Source organism: Staurois parvus, unplaced genomic scaffold (assembly GCF_062004578.1).
Source record: "Staurois parvus isolate SC_StPar_1 unplaced genomic scaffold, SC_StPar_1.0 ptg000552l, whole genome shotgun sequence".
Taxonomy (NCBI): Eukaryota; Metazoa; Chordata; class Amphibia; order Anura; family Ranidae; genus Staurois; species Staurois parvus.
The window spans coordinates 2,223,307-2,230,000 of NW_028318348.1; the positions used below are offsets into that span (position 1 = coordinate 2,223,307).

Sequence of the window (6,694 nt, forward strand, 5' to 3'; positions counted from 1 at the left end):
TACAATATCCGGTGATGTATTGCTGCTTTATTCTTGCTATAATATGATCTAAATATGATTTTCAATTCTGACAATTCTTATGTTATTATACTAACAGAACTTATTCAATAAATCATGTTTTGCTTTAATATTTATTAAGCCTAATCCGTGTATTAGTGAGCGATTGTAGTAGTGTTAAAAACACTTTGTTTTGAGGCAAAACAATTGGCCTCCATGTTTCTCTCGTGACAGCTTTCATTTAATATAACAAAGCAAGGATGGGGTAAACCAATAGGAACCAGATGTTATAGTCGGCTCTGTGAGTTTTGATTGGCTGTTGTGAGTAACTAACCTGTGTACTATTTTTTGGCCCAATTAAAAAAGCGTCATCAAATTCTTTGACTTTACAGACGTCAACGGTTGCAAAAAAATTATGGGAGACTGCTACTCAAAGTGTAATTCTTAAAATGTATGTATGGTCATGACATTATGATAAAGTACAACCATTGTTTATTCTATAGTAAAATTACATCAATGTTTGCAGTATCAGCTATATGGAAAGCATAGCTTTAAAACAGATGTGGAAATGCCATTTGCAGCTATTCATTCTATACCACACTGGGGTCCATGTATAAAATGTTAAATCAAATATTATTTATTCAATTTCATTTCCATAGAAAAAATATATATTTATTTATTTTATTTATTTATTTCAGGTACTTATGTAGCGCTGTCAATTTACACAGCACTTTACACATATATATTGAACATTCACATCAGTCCCTAACCCTCAAGGGGTATACTATCTAAGGTCCCTAACTCACATTCATACATACACATACTAGGGACAATTTAGACAGCATCCAAGTCACCTACCAGCATGTCTTTGGAGTGTGTGAGGAAACCCACACAGGCACAGGGAGAACATGCAAGCTCCAGGCAGGTGGTGCCGTGGTTGGGATTCGAACCATTGACCCTAGTACTGCCAGGCGGAAGTGCTAACCATTTAGCCACTGTGCTGCCCATATATATAAATTTACCTCAACATATCATGTTCATTGTTTTTGAATAAATGAGTATCAACCTCTCTACCATTTAAATTAAATTCACTTTAATAAAAAGTTAATTTAATTTCAGATATGCTCCTCTATTTTCTATGGAGGGATCCTGATCACAATTGTTTTTTGCCATCGCTGTGCTGCATCTTAACAGTTTATTGTTATTTTTATTATTTTGTAAACCTACTTTGAACATTTTTTTTTCCTTCTACATTTCCTCATCAAAACAACTCTTCAGACTTCCATGTAATTAGAAAAAAATGGGAGATTTAGTGAAAAAACAAAAAAATTATTTGGCCAATCATAAACATTGGGTCTTTAGTGGAAAATTCCAGCACAGAGCACTTTGTTGTCATCATAAAATTGCCTTGACTACCATTTTGTAGTGTATCTGCTAGCAAGCAAATGACGCAATGTGATATTAACCCCGGTGCAAATAATTAGTAATCCCTCATCTGGAATACATACAAAAAGGATATCAGGGAACTAGAGAACGTAGAGAGAGGGGCAACCAAACTGATAAGAGGCATGGAGGAGATCAGCTATGAGGAAAGATTAGAGGAACTGAATGTATTCTCTCTTGAGAAGAGGAGATTAAGGGGGGATATGATCTCCATGTATAATACATAAGGGGGGATATGATCTCCATGTATAATACATAAGGGGGGGATATGATCTCCATGTATAATACATAAGGGGGATATGATCACCATGTATAATACATAAGGGGGATATGATCTCCATGTAGAATACATAAGGGGGATATGATCTCCATGTATAATACATAAGGGGTGATATGATCTCCATGTATAATACATAAGGGGGATATGATCTCCATGTATAATACATAAGGGGGGATATGATCTCCGTGTATAATACATAAGGGGGGATATGATCTCCATGTATAATACATAAGGGGGGATATGATCTCCATGTATAATACATAAGGGGGGATATGATCTCCGTGTATAATACATAAGGGGGGATATGATCTCCATGTATAATACATAAGGGGGGATATGATCTCCATGTATAATACATAAGGGGGGATATGATCTCCATGTATAATACATAAGGGGGATGTGATCTCCATGTATAATACATAAGGGGGGATATGATCACCATGTATAATACATAAGGGGTGATATGATCTCCATGTATAATACATAAGGGGGGATATGATCTCCATGTATAATACATAAGGGGGGATATGATCTCCATGTATAATACATAAGGGGGGATATGATCACCATGTATAATACATAAGGGGGATATGATCTCCATGTAGAATACATAAGGGGGATATGATCACCATGTATAATACATAAGGGGGGATATGATCTCCATGTATAATACATAAGGGGTGATATGATCTCCATGTATAATACATAAGGGGGATATGATCTCCATGTATAATACATAAGGGGGGATATGATCTCCATGTATAATACATAAGGGGGGATATGATCTCCATGTATAATACATAAGGGGGGATATGATCTCCATGTATAATACATAAGGGGGGATATGATCTCCATGTATAATACATAAGGGGGGATATGATCTCCATGTATAATACATAAGGGGGGATATGATCACCATGTATAATACATAAGGGGGGATATGATCTCCATGTATAATACATAAGGGGGATGTGATCTCCATGTATAATACATAAGGGGGGATATGATCACCATGTATAATACATAAGGGGGGATATGATCTCCATGTATAATACATAAGGGGGATATGATCTCCATGTATAATACATAAGGGGGGGATATGATCTCCATGTATAATACATAAGGGGGGATATGATCTCCATGTATAATACATGAGGGGGGATATGATCTCCATGTATAATACATAAGGGGGATATGATCACCATGTATAATACATAAGGGGGGATATGATCTCTATGTGTAATACATAAGGGGGGATATGATCTCCATGTATAATACATAAGGGGGGATATGATCACCATGTATAATACATGAGGGGGGATATGATCTCCATGTATAATACATGAGGGGGGATATGATCACCATGTATAATACATGAGGGGGGATATGATCTCCATGTATAATACATGAGGGGGGATATGATCTCCATGTATAATACATAAGGGGGGGATATGATCTCCATGTATAATACATGAGGGGGGATATGATCTCCATGTATAATACATAAGGGGGGGATATGATCTCCATGTACAATACATGAGGGGGGATATGATCTCCATGTATAATACATGAGGGGGGATATGATCACCATGTATAATACATGAGGGGGGATATGATCTCCATGTATAATACATAAGGGGGGGATATGATCTCCATGTATAATACATAAGGGGGGATATGATCACCATGTATAATACATGAGGGGGGATATGATCTCCATGTATAATACATAAGGGGGATATGATCTCCATGTATAATACATAAGGGGGGATATGATCTCCATGTATAATACACAAGGGGGGATATGATCTCCATGTATAATACATAAGGGGGGGATATGATCTCCATGTATAATACATAAGGGGGGGATATGATCTCCATGTATAATACATAAGGGGGGATATGATCTCCATGTATAATACATAAGGGGGGGATATGATCTCCATGTATAATACATAAGGGGGGGATATGATCTCCATGTATAATACATAAGGGGGGATATGATCACCATGTATAATACATAAGGGGGATATGATCTCCATGTATAATACATAAGGGGGGATATGATCTCCATGTATAATACATAAGGGGGATATGATCTCCATGTATAATACATAAGGGGGGGATATGATCTCCATGTATAATACATAAGGGGGATATGATCTCCATGTATAATACATAAGGGGGATATGATCTCCATGTATAATACATAAGGGGGGATATGATCTCCATGTATAATACATGAGGGGGGATATGATCTACATGTATAATACATAAGGGGGGGATATGATCTTCATGTATAATACATAAGGGGGGATATGATCTCCATGTATAATACATGAGGGGGGATATGATCTCCATGTATAATACATAAGGGGGATATGATCTCCATGTATAATACATAAGGGGGGATATGATCTCCATGTATAATACATAAGGGGGGGGATATGATCTCCATGTATAATACATAAGGGGGGATATGATCTCCATGTATAATACATAAGGGGGGATATGATCTTCATGTATAATACATAAGGGGGGATATGATCTCCATGTATAATACATAAGGGGGGATATGATCTTCATGTATAATACATAAGGGGGGATATGATCTCCATGTATAATACATAAGGGGGGATATGATCTCCATGTATAATACATAAGGGGAGATATGATCTCCATGTATAATACATAAGGGGGGATATGATCTCCATGTATAATACATAAGGGGGGATATGATCTCCATGTATAATACATAAGGGAGGATATGATCTCCATGTATAATACATAAGGGGGGGGGGATATGATCTCCATGTATAATACATCAGTGGTTCATATAGTGAACTCGGTGTAGAGTTATTCACCCTGAGGTCATCACAGAGGACAAGGGGGCACTCTTTATGTCTGGAGGAAAAGAAATTTAATCTCCAAACATGGAAAGGTTTCTTCACAGTAAGAGCGGTGAGAATGTGGTAAAGACTCCCTCAAGAGTTTGTTCTGGCCAGCTCAGTAGACTGTTTTTAAAAGTCCTGGATTCTTTCTTGGATACACAGAATATAACTGGATACTAACATTTATAGGTAAAGTAGATCCAGGGAATATCCGATTGCCTCTCGGGGGATCAGGAAGGAATTTATTTCCCCTGCAGGAGCAAATTGGATCATGCTTTGTGTATATGAAGGTTTTCTATTTGTGTGTGTGTTTTGTTTTGTTTTTTTGTTTGGTGTTTTTTTGTTAGTTGAACTGAATGGACTGGTGTCTTTTTTCAACCAGATTAACTATATACCAGGACAAAGTGACATGACAGGGTCCGATCTGTATTGTTATATACAGCTTGAATTCGTCCAGTGCTGTGTCTCAGATTGGCTCAGTTATATCCCAAATAAAGCAAAGATTCTGATTATTGACTTTGGAAATACAATCAGTAGAATAAAGCTCCCTGCCTGTCCAGGACTGGTACAGCATTTTGGTCCTCTAGCACTCCCAGCACTCCGCTGCAATGAGCGGAAAAGACGACCATACGGAATGAAAGCCCTACCCTGCGCACATGCTCCCTAAAAATGGCGGCTATACACTTTGAAAGCAGGAACGGGGGCACCAGAACGCCAACATACTGAAAGGGTCCTGAGTAGGCTAGGAAGTGTCAGATAAGGGGAAATAACTACATATGCAGAAGCAGGGAAGTGCAATTAAAGGGACAGTTAACTTTTAACTCCCATCTCTTAGTAATGAATGTTATCTGCCTAGTTTACCTTTTAGGTCTCTTTCAGACAGGAGGTCTACCACCCTCTAAAAAGCAATCTGCAGTAGGTTGCTTTTCAGAGTGTGGTACAGCACCGGCTGGCAGGCTTTCAGGACGCAATCATGTCACCTACTAAATGTCTGCATTTACTTGTTTTTTTTTACTTTTTACTTTTCATTACTCTCAAGGGGGATTTTGCACTGCAACCAAAGCCTTTGACTTGCAGTTTGGGGAGTGCTCCCACGGCGTGTTTGCCGCCTGTCGAAGTCTGCAAGCTAAGTTCAAATTGTCGTGGCATGTGTACAGCCCCATCCAGTTGCAACAGTAGAATTTAGCTGGGTGGTTGAAGAGCGGAAAAAACGCTTGTTTTTATTTCCCTATGGCCACCTTTGTGAAAGAGCCCCTAGGATGCAAAAAGTCATTTACTAGCCAAAAACAAAAAAAAGATTTGTTGCTGTTGAACAAGATCTGTCATTGTGGTCACTGAGGAAATTCAGCTACTAAATGTCATGAATCTATACCCCCCCCCCCCCTTATACCCCTTCCCCCCCCCCCTATTTTTCCCCCGTTCAATACTTTCTCAACTGCCTCGTTCACTAGTTCATTATATTTGTGAGAATACCTCTGATGTTACTGCTCTCTAGACTTCTACAACCCCCCCCATTACTTGGAGGGGTTCAATACACTTTAATTTGTACCATGATATCTCTCTCATGCTATCCTGTTGTTGAACCATTTAACATCTTTTGTTATGTTTGTTAAAACCTCAGTAAAAATATTGAACATAAACGTCATGAATGTTTACAAATATCAGATTTGCCTGACAAAATGGAAAAATACTGAAGAAGGAGTGAGTGATAACATGAAATGCTTCGTCCTGCAGAAAAGTGAACTTTTAAAATATTGAAAGGTTGAAGGACATGGGTAGATTCAAAATGAATTATACAGGGGGGGGTCGGTGTTCAAAACATTTCCACACTTTTTTTTATATTTAAGAGTTTGGAAACTTTTTGCAGACCCCTCGTAAAAGTCCTTTAAACAAAGACATAATGGGGCGAATTTGCTAAAACTGGAGGGTACAATTTGGCGCAGCTCGGCATAGAGACCAATCAGCTTCCAGGTTTTATTATCAAAGCTCACTTGAACAAACTGAAGTTTGAAGTTGATTGGCTCCCATGCACAGCTGCGTCGGATTTTGAGTGCTCCAGTTTTAGTAAATGTCCCCCGATATA

At 38.2% G+C, this 6,694-nt stretch overlaps 1 protein-coding gene across 1 annotated transcript in view; it reads right to left on the minus strand.

Annotated features, from left to right (window-relative positions):
* The window catches only part of DDRGK1 (DDRGK domain containing 1), a 137,123-nt gene that overhangs the window by 33,798 nt on the left and 96,631 nt on the right, over positions 1-6,694 (minus strand). The window lies entirely within an intron of this gene.